At 36.7% G+C, this 17,677-nt stretch overlaps 1 protein-coding gene across 2 annotated transcripts in view; it reads left to right on the forward strand.

Moving 5' to 3' along the window:
• Positions 1 to 3,093: 3,093 nt before the first annotated feature.
• The window catches only part of ADIPOR2 (adiponectin receptor 2), a 70,124-nt gene continuing 55,540 nt past the window's right edge, over positions 3,094 to 17,677 (forward strand). The window contains exon 1 of one of the 2 annotated variants that reach the window (XM_027857280.1): positions 3,094 to 3,317. The gene's annotated coding sequence lies outside the window, so the exon portion shown is untranslated. Of the gene's footprint in view, positions 3,318 to 4,416; positions 4,567 to 17,677 lie in introns of those variants that run through there. The other variant, XM_027857279.1, reaches the window with a different exon arrangement.

The raw sequence follows: 17,677 nt of genomic DNA on the forward strand, positions 1-17,677 counted from the left end.
TCTTCCACAAGGCATGTGTTTTCACCTTAATAAATTAGCATCAATGTTTTCCACTATTTTAAAGTATCCCAAAAGGGACACCTGCAGCTTTTGTCATTTAATGCTATCTTTGTTTACATAATTGTTGGCAGAATGTATATTGTTTTTTCTGTTCTGTTTTCTGCACTCTGTACCATGTTATACACAGCTTCTCATACCTGAATTCTTCATCTTTTTTCCTTTATGACACACTAATATATACTCTGATTTGTCCAGCTATTCTCCCAATTTAATCATTGGGCAAGTGGTTTCCTTTTTACCTTTTTGCTATTACAAATAGTATCACTATCAGTATATTGTATGGACATGGACTTATCTTTCTGTCATTGATCTCTTTGGTATGTAAAACAAACAGTGGAAGGACGTGGTTAAAGAGTATAAATAAATTTTCAATAATTTTTCTTATAAAATTCCAAATTGTTTTCCAAAATGCTTGGAGTAATTCACATCTCTACCAGCAGTGAATTCATGTGACTATTTTCCACAGCCTCTCCAACATAAATTTTTTTTTTTTTGCATTGTCATAGGGGTATGATGGTAGATATTGTAGCATTCCAAGTTTGGCCATGGAGTACAAAATGAGGCAGGGCTGACATTAATAGAGTTTTGTCAAGGTAACTTGCTGTAAGTAAGCACTCTTTTTTAACAACCCAAAAGACAGCTCTATACATGAACAACACTAGATGATCCATATAGAAATCAGACTGATTATACACTTTGCAGTCAAACATGGAGAAACTTTACATAGTCAGTTAAAAAAAAGACCTGGAGCTGACTGTGGTTTAGATCATGAGCTTCTTGTTGTGAAATTCAGACTTAAAATTAAATTCAGACTTAAATTGAAGAAAGTAGGGGAAACCATCAGACCATATAGTGTGACCTAAATAACATCTCTTATGTATATGAAGTGGAAGTGAAGAATAGATATAAGGAACTAGATCTGGTAGATAGAGTGCCTGAAGAACTATGGACAGGGGTTCACAATATTGTGCAAGAGGTAGCAACAACAACAACAACAAAATCCCAAAGAAAAAGAAGAGCAAAAAAGCAAAATGGCTGTTTGATGTTTTAACAAATAACTAAGGAAAGAAGTAAAGCTAAAGGTAAAGGAGAAAGGGAAAGATATGAATGCAGAATTCCATAGAACGGCAAGGAGAGATAAGATTTTCTTAAATGAGCAATGCAAAGAAATCGAAGAAAACGATAGAATGGAAAAGATAAGCTATCTCTTCAGGAAAATTAGAGATATTAAGGGAATGTTCCATGCAAGAAAGATCTTAACGTCACTGATAACCACGAAAATGTAATTGCTGCTGTAGAGTCAGACATCTTAGAAAATGAAGTCAAGTAGGCCTTAGGAAGCATTGCTAACAATAAGACTAGTGGAGGTGATTGAATTCCAGCTGAGTTACTTAAAATCCTAAAAGAAAATGCGTTTATATTATTACATGTCCACAGATTGAAACATGACACATGCCTTGGAAACAATGGGGATTTAATGTGGCATGATGAATCTAAGTGGTTGGAGACCTACTATATGTAGACCCTCAAATTCAGCATAATTATGTTTCTATCAACATAGTTACTGAACATCATTGATTTGTTAAATGGTTCATATACTGGAACAGAAACATTTACCTTAATTTCACTGTTTTTGTCAGACTGCTAGATCACTTACAAAGCACTTAACCACTGAATCCAGTGGACTGACTAAAAGTTGACTATTTGTTAAATATTTTTGTGGGGGCAATTATAGGGATTGGTCAGGCATTCCATTTTAATGTCTAACTTCTGGGTTTGTCTCATTTCCAATTTATACAGAAGGTTCTAATTATGAGATTGTGCTGAGGGAAAAAAAACAGGTCTTAAATATGCTAATACTGAATTTTAAAATAGCTTCATAAAGTTTTGATCCATTTCCATTTCATGGGAAAACAGAAAACAGAAAAATTTTAAATACTCCCACTTTCCCATTTAAGGAAGGAATAAGTACTTGTTAGGTACCTATTATGTGTCAGAGATTATGCTAAATGCTTTACAAATATTATCTCATTTGATCCTAAAAACAACCCTGGGAGGTAGGTGCACTTTTTGATCTCCATTTTCCAGTTAAAGAAACTGAGACAGAGGTTTAAGTGACTTGTCTAGTGTCACACAACTAATAAATATCTGAGGATGGATTTAATCTCAGATCTTCTTGACTCTGGATCTAGCATTCCATTGCACCAAGTGACATTGTGATTAATATTTCTATTAATTTTGTTTTGTTCAAAGTGACATCAATTTCTATAGCAGCAGTCTGACAAAAGAGAGAATCCACATTTTCCCAGACCTGAGTAAACACAATGAGCAGGAATCCACCCTTCACCTAAATTTAGGATTTCTTTACTGTCTTTGATTAGATCTTAGCTTTCCTGACTGGGTAAGTCTTTGAGCAAGATTTCCCATGCTGTTTGATTTCTAGATGAGAAAGTAGAAAAGAGGAAAAACCATGATCCTAATTCAAGAGAGAAATAATAATTTGTCTTACTTCTATTCAGTGGTCTATTAATTGACCTATGCTTTTGGCACTTTTTAAACATCAAAGAGGTTTTTGCCCCGTGAAACTCTGCCCTAAGGCAGTTGGTTGCACTAAGAAGGAAATATTATAAGGACAGGACCTTCCCAGATAACAAACTGTGGGGACATCATGATCGACGCTTTTAGGGAAATGGCGTCATTACTATGAAAATGAAGTTTTGAAGATAAGGATCAAGGGGGATAGTAGGGCTGTACATGCACACAAATGTATTTATATATTTGTATGTATGTACCCGTTGTGTATTTTTACATGTGAATTGGTCTAAACCTTAACAAAAACAACCACCAACACCACCTATAACATGCAGTTGCTGTGGGGCCCATAAGTTGGAATGTACTCAATTTACCTAGTCACACCCATGGTTGTGTCACGCTGAGAATGACACAGTATCCTTAAGCTGATCTCCACCAAGGGACAATGAGGAAGGTGACAAGTTAAGATGAACAAAATATCAAATACCTGCTCACAAAGAATTCAATCACAGAAGCAAGAGTAGAGAATTGATTATATAAAAGTGGATTCTCTATAATGATAAACAGCACTCAGGACTATGAGAGTTTCGAAACAGCAGCAGATGAAAAGATTGGACAGTGGCAGAGGAACTGAATATATTAAAAGGACCTCCAGTAAGTAGAACCAGTGTTGACACTGTGACTGGGAAGAGGTCATCCACTAGGAACTTGTGGACTATCTTCTTGTAAGTATAAATATCTTTTTTTTTTTTCCACTTTAACAGGGCTTAAATTTGTTAAGACTATGACTAGAGTGCTTGCAAGTAAGAGTTGGAGTTTGCCTTTTAAGGTATCTAAGAGATTTTCTTAGGTAAAGGCCCCCTTCCAGCTCAAAATCTTTGATTCCAAATCAACATTATTACAATGTGTATTATTATTATTGTTACAATGTGTAAACTAGCAATTATTTATTTATTCGTTTCTTTCAAGTTTCAAGGAGGGGAATCCTAAACAGGTCCATGGGGACCCTTATTTTAAACCTTCATGACTTTATAAGCTTTGAGCCTATCTTTTCTTAGATTTCCACTGCCAAGGTGGGAAAGCACCAAGACTTTGAGCTTGCAATCCAATCGATCTTAGCGTAACCCTCGCCTGCTGAAGCTGATCCTTGCGTCTCCCCCCCCGGCTCCCCCTTTCTTCGGTTGCGAGGCAGGTAGAAATGCACTCTGTGAGTAGTGTGGGTGAAGGTCGCGCCTTGGTCTGGAACTTGGGCTAGGGGACACTTCCGAGGTTGTTTTCGGACACCCCTAGGGGCTCGACCCGCGAGCCTAAGAGACCAGGATGCGCGGCTGGCAGCTGCGGGGTCCTTTTGTGGCTCCAAACTCTTCGTCGCCTCTAGTCCCTACTACATTCTCCCAGCTCTCGGGTAAGCGCGAACCCGTAACTATGGAGACGAGAAAACACGCTACCGAGGCAGGCCCGCGCTCCTCGCATCCCTGGGCTTTCCGCTTCCGTGGGATGCGGGGGCTGCGCGCGTCCCCGCGCTCCGAGTGGGCGGGGGAGGAGGAGGGAGGGGAGAAGGCAGAGCTCGTGCTTCCTTGTTGTCTAAGATTGTTCTCGGCCGAACCACAAATGCCCCAGATGCACCGGGGAGGGGGTGAGCTCGGGGAAGCAAGCACTTCCGGCTGTGGCTGGCGCGCCTGCGTACCGGGCGCTGTTGTATTGGCCCGAGAGGTCTCGTGCGATGCGTGTCACAGCGACGTGCAGCCTTGGGGCGGGGAAGACGAGGCGGTGGCGGTGGCGGCGGCGGCGGTCGCGGCGGTCGCGGCGGCGGCAGCGGCAGCGCGGACACGGACGCGTTTTCGCTGGAGCGGAGGCGGTCGCCGTAGCGGCTGGAGCGGGTTCTGCCCCCTTCCCTCCTCCGCTCCCCCTCCTTCCCCCCCTTCCCTTCTGAGGAGGCAGAGCCTGGCGCAGAGAGGCGGCGACAAGTTCCGGGTGAGGGACCCTGGAGTCCAAACAAACCCCTCTCCCCGACTGCGGACGGGGGTGACTCGGGGTGGGGGAGGGAAAGCGTTGAGGGAACCAGCCTCCCTTGTCTGTCAAAAGGACTCCCGGAGGGTGCGCGCCTCTCCTTCCCCGGCCGCAGCCTTTCTCCTGGTTGGAGGCCGAAGTCCCGTTATTTTTTCATCAGGGGCTTGTCACACCTCCCTCTCTCTTTAAAAAGGGAAGGGGTTCCTTTGCTGTCCCTGCCTCTGGAGCAGACGATTTCCCCATCCTCCTGCCATCCCAGGAGCTCCGTATCGACCTCCCACCCGAAGATCAGCCTACCAACTATTGTCTCCTATAGATGCTTTGTTTACTTGATTTCGTTTCCTCTTTACCGTGAATTTTGGGGTGCCTTTATTTACCTTTGGAAATAACTGAAAACATCCTTCATGAGTTCCTCCCATCCCATCTTTGAAGCTCCGGAGAAACATATTTACCCACTTAGACCACTTAAGATTGTGTACTTAGGGCTCTCTGCTTTTTTTTGGGATTTGCTGTTTTTCTTGTTTGACAGCTTTAGCTTCTCTCTAAATTCCACAATGAGAACTGGGTCAGAAATTTGTTTTCAAGACAGACTGAGTTTTGTGATTTTGACTGCACGCATTTCTTTTCTTTATAACTTGGGGTGTTAATTATCTGTATGTTTGTTGGTAGGTAAATCTGTCTGGTGGTACCAAGACTAGGTGGGTTGATATTGAATCCTAGGAGAGAAAACATTCTGGAGATATTGTGGAGTTGATGGAGGAATTGAATTGAAAGGCTTCCAAGCCATAGGTATTGTGCAGTGGTACCCTTTGGAACCATGTGCAAATTTTTCAACTCTTTCCCCAATCATCTTCACCAGGAGCATTTAAAAACAAATAGGGTGGGCTTACCATGTTTTTGAGAAAGTTCCAGTTCGTCCTCTATCTTCGTTCTTTTGTCCCTTCCCTCATTTCTCCTCCAGGAATGATTAGGGTCTTCTGAAGTTGCAACGAGGGAATAAGGTAAAGAATGGGGAGATGATTGTAGTTTGGGTTAGGAAGAGAGAGAGCAATACAATTCCTGTGGTGTTTGATCCCAGGGAAGAGCTTGTCTTTTGTCTTTGCCATTTGGACTTTTATCCCTGTTTCCAGAAATACAAATTTAGAAAATACCACTTATCTTCCTTTCACCGTCTTCCCCCTACCACTCCAAGAAAGCTGTTGCAAGAGGTAATTGATGTTTTAGGTGCTGAATTTCCCTTTTGGGGGGGGGTGTCATATACACTTTATCAATTCTGGTCATTGAAGTGTGTGCACCCTTACCAAAATTGGTTTCCTCCTTTCCGTTCTTTCACTATCATCTCTAATTTAGGTAGAGAGTTGATTTGAGATCATTGATTTGAAAGCTAAATATATGGTTGTCATAGTGCAGTTAACCCATCAGGGAGATGTGAGAATATTTCACACACACTGTCTCATGATAATTAACTAGTTTATTATAAAATTTGATGAGATTTTGAAGTGATCTTAGGATGAAATGCTCCTTTTCTATAAATAGTTTGCTCTTTGAAATTTAAAAGTATAGCTAATTTTCTAAGAAAAGCTAAGTCCAAAAAAAAACCTTTTGTGGTGAATCTTCTGTGGTAATTGTGAATAATAAACTGTTGTACATTAGAAACTACTGAATTTTTCTCATTAGTGGTACAAATTGCATTTACCATTTCACAATTTAACTATTAAGATTAGTTGCCTTATTAGATTAGTTCAGAGTCTGTTGCACATTTGCTGAGGACTAACTATAATACACCTACTGACAGTGTTAGAGAATTGATCCCCCCCCCCCAATTGTTATGCCAGTTCAAATAGGTTATTTCTTGTGGTACTTCATACAGTGTTATGGTGAAGTTTATTTCTCAAAGTTTCAGAATTTGGAAGTTTATGAACACTTTTCTCATAGGAAATTTACAAATTTTGTTTTCCCTAACTACCCTAAATTGTGTTGACTTGGTGTGTAATTTAGTTCTTATTCTGTTTGTCAGAGTATATAATACTAAGTTCTCAAAGGCAGTAAACTCATAACAGCAATAGTTTAAAAAAATCTGTTTCGTGCCTGTATAATTTTGTAATAACTTTTGTGGTACTTTAAGATTTAGGAAGTGTTTTACAAACAGCTTACAGTCTTGTGAAGGAGATAGCTCAAGTGTTATTGTCCCATTTTTATAGATGAGGAGGTTGAGTCACAGAGGTCAGTTGATTGCTAAGCAGTCCCCCAGCTAGAATCAAATTCAGGATTGGATCCTATGTCTTCCCCCCCCCCCCCCCAAGCTTCATTACTATGTTGATACTCATTATCTATCAAAAGTGGTTGTGTGAATCTCATTTGGGATTGCATATTAGGAAAACCATGTTACACTTCGGTTATTACCAGGTTTGAATTAAATAATTTAGTAAAGCAAATCCCACCACTAGAGTCCTCTCATGACCTGGTGTGCAAGTGACTCAATGTTCTTTAAGGCTATTCCATTGCTATTAGAGTAGTGGTGTCAAACTCTAAGAAGACCATTAAACCATACATAAGGATCCCTATAGGTCATACTTTGACTTAGAAAGCCACACATATTTATGTTTTTTTTTTTTATTAATACATCAACTCATTAACATCAGATAGGAATCCATCAACAAGTATTTATTAATTGCCTATGAAACAATTTATTTTCAAAGAACTTACACTCTGATCCAGGAGAGACAACAAGTAAGTATATAGAGAATAAGTACAAAGTTAAATCGAGGTAGTTGGGGAGGGAAGATACTAGTAGTTATGGGGAGAGGAGCATTCAGGAGAAGTTTCTTGTAGAAAATGGTACTTTAACTGAATCTTAAAAAAGAGAATTCTTTGAGTTGTAGGTGAGGAGGTGGTGGTGTGTGTGAGAGACAGGGAAAAGTTCAGTTTGTGTGTGAGAGACAGGGAAAAGTTCAGTTTGGCTGGATTGCACTGTGTAGAAAGCGAGTAGTAAAAGACTAGTGGAAAGATAAGTTGGTGCTAGCTTGTGAATTACTTTAAAGCAATTTTTTTATCCTAGGGGCATAGAGCTGGGGCTGTGCTTTCCATTGCCTGGTGTAAATTTGTTAATTTTCAGTTGCTTGGTGGTTATGGAAGGCATTGTATTGTAGTGGAAAGATATCTGGGTTTGAATCAAGGCTCTGCCATTCTGTAGCTCTGTGATTGTGATTAGATCATTTAAATTGAATTAATTAAATTAATCAATTAAATTTGTAATCAAGATTAAATCAATTAAATTTGTAAAATGTGGTTAATAATACTAAAGGACTATGAAAGTATTTGTAAATCTTATTCTTGGAAGATCTTCAAGGGATTCATGAGTGTTAGGGAAAGTTCTTTAGGGAATAGCATGGAAATAAAGGCTATAAAATTTTATCCTTTTTAAAAGCCTTTAGAAGCATTTTGAAGGATAAATTTGAAATTTTGTTGTCTCAGATTATTTTCTTATATTTACATTCTGTCTCAGGCCTATTCTTTATTTGTTTGTTTCCGTTTTTTGCTAGGCAGTGGGTTAAGTGACTTGCCCAGGGTCACACAGCTAGTAAGTGTCAGGTGTCTGAGGTTGGATTTGAATTCAGGTCCTCCTGACTCCAAGGCCTGAGCTCTATCCACTTTGCCACCTAGCTGTCCCTCAGGCCTATTCTTTAAAATAAGAGAGAGTGCTGATTAAATTCTGGGGGTTATTAGTAGTAATCGTCAGCATTCTACTTCCCAGGCAAATTTGATACATAGGAGTTCAGCCTTCAACAACTGAAGAATTTTTCCTATTGGAACTTAATAGAGGAATGTATTAGCTAAGTGGTATTACTACTAGGTATTACAAATATCCAGATAAAAGGAAGACCTCTTTGACACATTTCCCAGTGTGTATCTCCCTTTCGCCTCCCAGAGATCCAGTCCTTATAGTAATTACAAAGAAGAAAAAGAGAAGAAACACTTTGGTAAAACTAAACAATACATTGGAAAAAGTCTGACATCGAAGGCCACAGCTGTAGTACTCCCATGTCTACAAAAAAGAGGGAAGCTACTTTCTTATATATCTACTTTGGAGCCAAGATTGGTCTTTAAATTTTATAGTACTCAATTTCAGCAGTTATGTTGCTGTTCTTTCCATTTACATTGTTGTAGTCATTGTGCACATTATTTTCCTGTTTCTGTTTACTTCATTTTCTATCAGTTCACTTAAGTCTTCCCATACTTTTATGTTTCATCACATTCATTATTCACTATTTCCTACAGCACAGTAATATTCCATTATATTATCAGTGTCTGTCATATAACAGATGCTTTGTTGAGTGATTACATTCATATACTACAGCTTATTTAGGCATTCCCTAATCAATGCCCTTGTTCATACACATTTGTTTGTTTGTTGTCTTCCTCTTTAGATTGTGAGCTCCTTGAGGGCAGGAACTATCTTTTAGCTTTTTTTTTTTTTTTTTTTGGTATCCTCAGAACTTAGCACAGTGTCCAGAATGTGGTAGGCACTGAATAAATGTTTATTTTTGATTGATTGACTAACCTTCTTCATGAAGCATTTCATGATCCCCTTCCAGTTGCTAGTGTCTTCCCTCCACCCAAAGTAATTTATATAGGGATAGGGACTAGACAGTGATTTCACTACTGTAGTTGAGATAACTCCACTGCCATTCAAAGTGTTTGATGCTTTCTTTGTAACTTGGTAGTCTTACATTTGTCCATAGTTACACAGCTAATTTGTGAAAGGCCGGATTTGAACCTAGATCTTTCTGTCTTCAAGTCTAGCTTGATATGATGCCTATACATTTACTTTGTATATATTTTGTACATACCATATTTGTACATGTTGTTTTCTCTAATAGAATGTAAACTCAAAGGTGAGAACTGTTTAACTTTTGTATTTATAACTAACTACCAGTGCCTAGTACAGTGCTTTCAGCGTAGTAGGTACTTAACTAATACTTGTTGACTTTTTGACAGGTTTGAATAGGTTTCTAAGTTAGCAAGTCAACAGTCATTTATTAATCACCTAAATGTGTCAGGTACTCTGCTGATATGAGATGTTATGATATAGAATTGTTCATAGAAATTAGACCTTGTAATTTGAGCCTTCTTTGAGAATGTTTTCAGGCCTGGCCATTAAATATAATGGAGTCCTAAGGGAGTGTACCAGTTGATATAATTTAAAATTAATGGGACTAATGAGTGTTAATAGGTGAAATAAAATTCACTTTGAAGTAAATTTTAGATAATTACTGAGCACTTTATAGGCATTTATTTACTATCTACATAAAGGAGACGGTACTTGCTTTTTATCATGTTCATAGGGATATCATGAAATTTTATGAGAAGAGTTCAAAAGTAGTTTGAAACTTCCTGGAACTGAGTTTTTTTTTCTTTTTTTCTTTTGCTTTTTATAATATCTTTATTATTTTTTCCAACATTCACTTGTATTTCCCATGAGTCTTTTGGAATAGCCTTAGATCATTGTATTGCTGAAAAGAGCTAAGTCTATCAAAGTTGGTCATCACACAGTATTGCTGTTACTGTGTATAGTGTTCTCCTGGTTCTGCTCACTTCACTCAGTACCAGTTCATGTAAGTCTTTCCAGGATTTTCAGAAATCTACCTGTGCATCATTTCTTATAGCACACTAGTATTCTATTACATTCATATACCACAACTTATTTAGCCATTCCCCAATTGATGGGCATCCCCTCAATTTCCAGTTCTTTGCCACCACAAAAAGAGTTACTATAAATATTTTTGTACATATGGATCCTTTTCCCTTTTTTATGATCTCTTTGGGATACAGACTTAGTAGTGGTATTGCTGGATCAAAGGGTATGCACAGTTTTATAGCCCTTTGGGCGTAGGAACTGTGTGTTTTAAAGTGTTTCTAAAGGAGCCAGAAGCCTATATTCTTACCATTGATTAGTGTTTGCCTTTATGTCTTCAGTCTTCTAATCACAGAGAAATGCATTTCATATTTGTTGTATTTTGAGAGTTTCTAAACCAAAAGAAGAATCCTATAGGATTACTTGGAGAATGCGTTTGGTTTTTTTTTGGTTGTTGTTGTTTTTTTAAACCCAATTCTGGGTTGACCTTAGTGTTTTTGAATGGTTTGTTGATGAATTAGTTAGTTCCTTAGGGCCTCTTCTGATTTTATTTTCACTTTTTGGACTAGACCTCTGATTTTATTGGTAGAGGGAACTCTAGGTGAGATGATAGAAGCTCAGTTTTGCAGTTTATAGTCTTTAAGAGAGTTGACACTAAGAGATTAAGTGACTTGCTTAGGATCACACAGCTAGGTTGTATCAGAGGGAGAACTTGAACTCAGCTCTTCTTCACTCCATGGTTCTTTCTGTATCTCAACTAAGTCTTTTTGGACCAGACCTTTACTTCCTAAGTGTAAGGAGCTCCTGGGTAAGAATTTACATCAGGTGCATCAGCATATAGGCTCTTTCATTTACAGCTGTAGAAAGTTGCCTGGGATCCTTTCTATGAGGTCCAGTGACTTGTCCACAGCAGCCCCTATGTGTCAGAGACAGGACTTGAACCCAAAGCTTCCTGCCTGAGATCAGTTCTCCCTACTGGGCCGAGCTGCTTCTCATTCACATAGTGGATTTTATATGTCATACTGACTTTTAATTCATATAGAAATATTAAGAGTGATTTATAAATAGAACATTATTATATGCTTTTTTATAATATATGCCACTTATAGTATATTCCTATGTTATTTATAGCATATAAAGAGCAAATTATTACTAACTTGAAACATTTTTTATTATTTAAATTACTGTAATGAAATTATTGTATAGTTTGTAAAGATATAATTGTATAGGGTGTAAGTCATGATAAACTTAAAGTGAGAAGAGGAAAATGTAATTTTCAAAATAATTTACATCCATGCACTTGATATTGAAATGTAATCATAAAATCATCAGAGCCCTTAGAATTAATTTTATCTAGTGATCTAAATTTCATCGATGCGGAAAATGAGACTTTGAGAGGGGAAGTAGGCTTGCCCAAGATCATTCACGGAGTTAGAGAGCTAGAATGAGAATGTGTCTTGGATTTTCAATCTAGTATTCTTTGTGCAGAATCCTAGCTACCTTATGTAATAGTAGCTTTTTAAAACTTTCTAAGTAGAAAATAGCTTTTTTAAAGGAACATTTCCTAGGTGATTTGGTTGTCTTGACAAGACCTTTAAATGTGAGAATTAGAAAGGTAGTGACATTGAGATTATGGCGAGGTTATAGACTTTGATCATCCTGAAGGTAAATTGTAATGCGATTAACTTTTGTTGATATCTTTCTTTTTCTTTTTGACAAGGTACTCCATTCCATTTTTTGGACAGCTCTGATTCATAGTAGAATGTAAACTCTGTTAGTATAAAGACTCATTTCTGTACATATAGCTCCAGTGCCATCCAAACACAGGACTGAAGTTCATATAACAGATGTTGCCTGTATGATTTTCTTCATTCAAATTAAAGTTTCATGAAAAGAATAGTGAATCTCATCTCTGTACTAATGATTGTTTCTAAGGATATAGTAAAATGTGTAAAATGGTTAGGCCAGTAAATACACGTTACTTTATAAGTACATGTTATCTTTGTTATATTTATATAGGCTTGAAAATCTCTGATAAAACTTTACTCAAACCTAATTTTAAGTTAAAATCATGTCACTAATTTAAGCCTGTCTGAAAAGAAATAGTGGCAGAAGACGACCCTGGATATATACTGTAGTTAATTCTTTGTGTAGTTTATTAATGACTTGGATGGTGACACTGTATTATTTAGGAACCCTGGAGAACTTAAGAAACTAATTGTAAAATCAGAGAGGCTCAGGGTTAGGAGAGATCTAAGAGATCATCTATTCCAGTGGTATCAGACTCATAGTAATGGACCCCAGTGGGTACATATTGACTTAGAAAACCACAGATTAACACAATATATGTAGTATTGTATTTTTATTTATTTTGTTGAAACATTTCCCAATTACTTTTTAATTTGGTTGTGCTGCTTGGGAGTTTTGCTTACTGAAATGAGCTTCCAGTTTGATACCACTGATCAGTTTCAATCCCTTCTTTTTACACTTTAGCAAGTAGAGATTTAGAGGTTGAGTGACTTAACCTACGGTTACCTTAATTAATAAATGACAGATATGTATAATTCCAAGTTCTGAGCTTTTTCTACTATATCATGCTTCCTGGTATTGTAGTTTTTTGCTTCATAAAATAGCAGATCATATATAAACTCTAACCTTTATAACATCTGGTTAGAAAAAGTTTCTCATTTTATTACATTTAGCATTTATGGGGCATGCTAAAAATTACTTGTCACAAATTTGGTTCGGTTTCCTTAGATCGATCACTTAATTTCTCAGGGCCTTAGTTCTTCCATCTATAAATTGTGAAGAGGTGAGGGGGATGAGATTAAGTGACCTTTATAGTGGCTTTCAGTTCTAAATCTATGATCCCATGATAAATAATGTTATTTTCAAGCTGGAAAAAATGGTAGTAAATAGTAGTAAAAATAGTAAATCCTAGGTAAATTATTTATTTATTTTTAAGATTTGTGTTTTATAAGGTTTTTTTGTGAATAAGTTTTGGATTTTCCTTTTAAAAGCCATCTCATGATAATGTCATTTATATCGTGCTTTAAGGTTTGCAAATATCTCATTTTATCTTCACTGCAACCTTGGAAGGTAGGTGTTATTATCTCCACTTTACAGATAAGGAAACTGAGGCAGACAGAGATTAAGTGATTTGCTCAGGATCACACAGCTAGCAGGTGTCTGAGGCCAGATTTGATCCTGGTCTTCTTGATTCTCAAGTCTAGTCCTCTGTACACTTGGGCTATCTAGCTTCTGTATGTCAAATGTAGAGCTTTCTAGGAAACTCTCTAGGAAGAAGCTGTCCTATGTTAAATAAGCCAGTGAGACTATACTATATTTCTTTACCTCTTTTTTTTTAAAATTAATTAATTTATTTTTAGTTTTTAACGATCACTTCCATAAGCTTTTGATTTTTAAATTCCCCCCCTCTTCCTGCCTCCCTCCCCAAGATGTCATGCAATCTATTAAACATATTTTCATATTAGTCATGTTGTAAAGAAGAATTAGAACCAGTAGGAGGAACCACAAGAAAGAAGAAACAAAACAAAACAGAAGAAAAAAAGAGCCAATAGTATGCTTCGATCTGCATTCAAACTCCATAGTTCTTTCTCTGGATGTGGATAGCATTTTCCATCATGAGACTTTTGGAGATGTCTTAGATCCTTGCATTGCTGAGAAGAGCTAAGTCTATCAAAGTTAGTCATCACACCACGTGGCTGTTACTGTGTACACTGTTCTCCTGGTTCTGCTCTCTTCACTCAGCATCAGTCCATACAAGTCTTTCCAAGTTTTTCTGAAGTCTGCCTGCTCATCATTTCTTATAGCATAGTAGTATTCCATTACATTCATATACCACAACCTGTTTAGCCATTCCTCAATTGTGGACATCCCCTCAATTTCCAGTTCTTTGCCACCAGAGAAAGAGATATTATAAATATTTTTGTAGCCATTCCCCAGTTGATAAATGGTCAAAGGATATGGACGGTTCTCAGATGAAGAAATTAAAGCCATCTATGGTCATATGAAAAAATACTCTAAATCCCTTGATTAGAGAAAAACCTGGAAAGACTTGTATGGTCTGATGCTGAGTGAAGTGAGCAGAAGCAAGAGAACGTTGTACACAATTACAGCCACGTTGTGTGATTACTAATATTGATAAACTTAACCCTTCCTGGCAATACAAGGATCTAAGACATCTCCAGAGGCCTTGTGATAGAAAATGGTATCCACATCCAAAGAAAGAACTATGGAAGTTGAACTGCTATTTTTTTTCCGCTTCTGTTGAGTTTTGTTTCCTCTTTCTGATGATTCCTCCTATTGGTTCTAATTCTTACTTACAACATCACTAATGTGAAAATATGTTTAATAGGAATGTATATGTATAACCTATATCAGATTGTGTGCTGTCTTGGGGAGGGTGGTGGGGAGGAAAGGGGAGAAAAATTTTAAACTCAAAAGCATATGGAAGTGATTATTGATAAATCAAAATAAATTAATATAAGTAAATTTTTTTGTACATATGGGTCCTTTTCCCATTTGTATTATCTCTTTGGGATACAGCCCTAGAAGTGATAGCACCTCTTTTTTTTTTTTTTTGTAAGAGATATTTTTAAAAAGTTTTTATTGATGTCTCTTAACTGTAATCATTTCTATTTATCTCCATGGCCTTTTCCTTGCCCCGGTCTCAGTGTCAGCCTTACAGAGTATTTTATGTGTAATTCCATGTTGATTATAATCTGCAGAGTGTAATATATTTCATGCTATTCTTAGATGTACAATCTGGTGGTTGGCCATATCTAACAAGGGGTAGTCAGTGCATTTCAGTGTCAGTCTTAGAATATTCCAAGTGTAGTCCTAAGTTGGCATTGGTATTGAGTCTGTGTAGTATTTCCCCAGTGACTTAAATAATGCATTATACTAACTTGGGTAGGGTTGCAAATACCTTGCAAGATAGACTAGAAAGTGACCTTGTGACTAATTAGAGAAATTGTTGGTTAATTATATAATGAAATTCATTAAGAACAAATGCAAAAGTATACTTAGGGTGAAAACTAAAAGTAAGATATAACTATTTTTGTGTTCTGTCTTTTAAAATATTTTAAAATGGATATCTTTTGTTTTTTATATCACCTTCCTTTCCTACCACACCTTCCTCTTCCAGAGAGCCGTCTCTTAAAACTTTATAACAAAGAAGGAAAAAAAAATTCAGCAAAACTAACCAATATATCAGCTGAGTCTGAGGTGATGTGAAATGTTTCACACCCTTAGTACTCTCTCCAAATAAGGACAGAAGGTCACTTTTGGGGCTGCCAGGACTGGGTGTTGCAGTTTCATAGCATTAAAAAACATTTTTTTGTTCTTTCCATTTACATTGTTGTCTTCATATTTTCCTGATTCTCTCCTTGCTTTTCTTTGCATCTGTTTATGTAGATCTGTTGTGTTTTAACAGAAAAATGAAAGACAAGAAAAAGATTATCTATCTATCTATCTATCTATCTATCTATCTATCTATCTATCTATATAAACAAAGGTATAGGCTATGCAAGAATTAAGAAATCTCTCCCTCTACATATGTGCACTTTATTTCACATGGTAGTATTCCTTATAAGGACTTTATTTTCTTTTTAAAACTTTTCTAATATCATATCCATTTTTAGCCTTCTTATTTTAAGTGGAAGGTAGAGAAATTGGAGGTCTCGAGCAGAGATGTTAATTCTGTAACCCCCAACACTCCTGAACCTTGCCCAAATTAAAATGCAATTTGAAATATTTAACAAATAAAAATATGATAGAACACAGATAATGTTAATATGTGGTTTTCTAAGTCAATAGACTGACTACTGAGATCTTTACGTATAGTTTAGTGGCCCCCAGTTTTTATTAGAGTTTGACACCACTTGTCTTGAGACGAGTTGCTGCAAACCCTTTAGTGCTGTCTGAAACAAATTAAAATGTAATTGTGAAATGTTTAACAAAAAAAATATGATACCACAAGGATCATGTTAATTTGTGGTTTTCCGAGTTGGTTTGCTGCCTGTAGGGGTTGCTATTTGAGTTTGACACCACTAGTCTGTTTCATTTTTTTTTTTAGTTTAAATTTTATCTCCATTGTTTAGCACGGTACACAGTAGAAACTTAATAAATGCCTATTGATTGATTGTGTGTATTATTGTTCAGGTTTTGCTTATTTTACTCTGCATCATTTCAAACAGATCTTCCTATGTTTCTCTGAATTCCTTAAATTCATTAAGTTTCTGTGTTTGAACTACTAGCTACGAAATACATTTTGGGGGCATATGTAAAAATGTTTTTATTGAAATTTAATTTAAGAAATCTACTATTTCTGGGTTTTTTTGAAGGAATAGAAATTTCTGTAGCATTGTATCCTAAAGATTTGTCAAGAACGGTTTGTAGGTTTGGTGTTTAGGCATTTGGTAATTGGAAAAATTTTTTTCAACTGGCATTTGGAGAGGATTACCTGATACTTTTTTCATTAAAACCTGTGGGCCTTGAAGACTTAACATTAAGGCTGTCTCCTTTGTTTTATGTGGGATGATCATTTCAACCATCTATCTTTTTCCTCATGGTCTTTTTTTTTTTCTTTTTTCTTTTCCCTTTTTGGTGAGGCAGTGAGCATTAAGTGACTTGCCCAGGGTCACACAGCTAGTAAGTGTCAAGTGTCTGAGGCTGGTTTTGAACTCAGGTCCTCCTGATTCCAAGGCTGGAGCTCTGCTGTGCCACCTAGCTGCCCCTCCTCATGGTCTTTAAGTACCTTTTAGATACTTTCCCCCTCTTTTTTTTTACCTTTTCCCCCCTGTAACATGGATAATATGTAAATAATGTTTTGCATGATTACATATATATATATATGTAATTGGTATTATATTTCTTGCCTTCTTAATAGATAGGGGAAAGGGTAGAGGGAGGGAATTTGGAGTTGACAATAAAAATTTTAAAAATATATATTCTAATTGACAAAGAACAGTATGTAAAAGTAACTATGAATCTCATAGTCTGAAATTCTTAGACATATATACAGACATATAATATACTTTACTAGGTCTCCATAATATTTTAAAGCTGTCTCTACAATGTTGTTATTATATAGCTTGGTTTCTGGGTTCTGCTTACTTCACTGCATCATTTCACATAACTGTCTCTGAAATTTATCACATTAAAGAAATCACATGATTTCTCTGAAACTATCCCTCCCATTATTTCTTATGGCACATTTCATTCCGTTCATATGCCATGTTTTTTAAGATCAGCCATTTCCCAGTTGATGGCTTCCCTTTGGTTTTCAGTTCTTTGCTATGTATAAACAAAAAGAGCTACTTCAACTATTTTTGTACAGCAAGGCCTTTTTCTTTCTTTCTTTCTTTCCTTCTTTCTTTCTTTCTTTCTTTCTTTCTTTCTTTCTCTTTCTTTCTT

Source organism: Vombatus ursinus, unplaced genomic scaffold (genome assembly GCF_900497805.2).
Source record: "Vombatus ursinus unplaced genomic scaffold, bare-nosed wombat genome assembly UNPS02012082.1, whole genome shotgun sequence".
Taxonomy (NCBI): domain Eukaryota; kingdom Metazoa; phylum Chordata; class Mammalia; order Diprotodontia; family Vombatidae; genus Vombatus; species Vombatus ursinus.